Source organism: Chrysochloris asiatica, unplaced genomic scaffold, assembly GCF_000296735.1.
Source record: "Chrysochloris asiatica unplaced genomic scaffold, ChrAsi1.0 scaffold00048, whole genome shotgun sequence".
Lineage (NCBI taxonomy): Eukaryota > Metazoa > Chordata > Mammalia > Afrosoricida > Chrysochloridae > Chrysochloris > Chrysochloris asiatica.
In genome coordinates, this window is record NW_006408566.1 from 192,622 (window position 1) to 194,515 (window position 1,894).

Here is a 1,894-nt window from a genome sequence, read left to right on the forward strand (position 1 = left end):
TCGGGCAGTGTTTCGTTCTGCTGTGCATAAGGTTGCTTTGGGTTTGTACCGATTCAATGGCACCTAACAACAACAACAACAAACCTAGGTTTATGTTGTTTCTAATCCTTTTTTACTTCTAAGGTTGTATACACTGCGGGTAAGAGAATTTATCCAAGAAGAAATCTTAAATTTCCAGAAAAAAAGGAAGAATGGATAATAGGTAAACAAAAGAAATTTTTTTCTTTCACAGTTCTAGAGAACAGTTGTCTGAATTCAGGTTTTAATCTCTCCAAAGACTTAAGAGGAAGGATCTTTTTGGTATCTGCCACAGAACTCCACCATGATTTGGAAGTCTTGCCTCTGTTTCTCGGTATCTCTTCTCCTTTATATAATAACACCACTGAGACTGGATTAAGATCTACCCTGCTCCTGTATAGGCCTGTGCATAGGGTCATTATGAATCAGGCTTGACTTGACAGCACCCAACAATAAGAATAGCTACTCAAGTATAATCTCAGGTTAACATAACTGATAACATCTTCAAAGATTCCATTTCCAAACAAGGTCATGTTCACAGTTACCAGGGGTTTGGAGTAAAACATTTCTATTGAGGGACATAATTCAGTCCATAACAGATGCCTTGCAGTGTTTGGCCCCTTATTGTTAAGCACTGTCAAGTTGGTTCTGACTCATAGCAACCCTGTGTAGGGTTTATGAGGAGCAGTTGGAGACTTTGAACTTCCAACTTTGTGGTTCAAACAGACCTTGTGTTCCAATGCATTATCCTGTAGCAGCATACCAGGTCTATAGTGAACATCAAATAAATACTTCTTAAGTAACTACTGAAGGAATGAACATTGAATGAATAATCCCAGAGTGTCAATCCCTTCTGTTTCATCTTTTGTTATATCATTTTCCTGTTTGTCCCAAAATAAATTGAGAAATATCTTTTTGAAATTTTAAAGCCTAAAAATAATATGGAGTCCTCGTATGTTGCCATAGGATAAGCACTGGACTTCTAATTGCAAGAGTTGTGGTTCAAACCCACCAACTGCTCCATGAAAACCTTCTACAGGGTCACTATGCATTGGAACTGATACAATGACACTTAACAAAACACAAAAACAATATAAATATTTAAAAGTTGCATTTTTTCTATTATTATTTGCATTTTGAGGCACTTCTATTGGGCCAGTTACCATGCTAAGCAACCTGCATAAATCATTTCATTTTATCTTCAAACCTTGTGAGTTAGGTTATATTATACACCATTCTCCTACTGGTGTTTTATAGCTGAAGAAACTAGAATTTAAGGATTTGGATGTAATATGATTTGTTTAAGGTGACACAAAGAGCCGTGGTAGCACAACTGCTAACTGAGTGATCAGTGGTTCAAACCCACCCAACAGATCTGCAAGGGAAAAAATGGTAATCTGTTTCCAAAAAGATTTATGGTCAAGAAACACTACAGGGCAGTTCTACTCTGTTATATGGGATCATTATTATTTAGAATCAATTCAATGGCACCCAACAACAACAAGATGACACTGTAAATTACAAAGTAGGAATACAAAGACAGAATTGCATGATATCAAACACCATACTCTTATGCACTGCACTGAATATTTTCTTTGATTTTCTGATATAGAAGTACTACAAAATGTTGCAGACTTTATTATAGACATCATTGTGAGTATACATTCCTTGGAAACATTAATCTACATTTGAAAAGGAATTAATTATATTATTTATGTCTCCAAGTTTTCACTCTGTTTAACTGCATTGAAGGAGTCCATAAACAAAATATAGAATGATGCAGAAAGCTGTATCATTCTGTACTGTACCAGGGAAAAAGAGCAATGAAGCTGCGAGCTAAGCCCTACAATGTTCAATAGACTCCTGTGAACCCTGG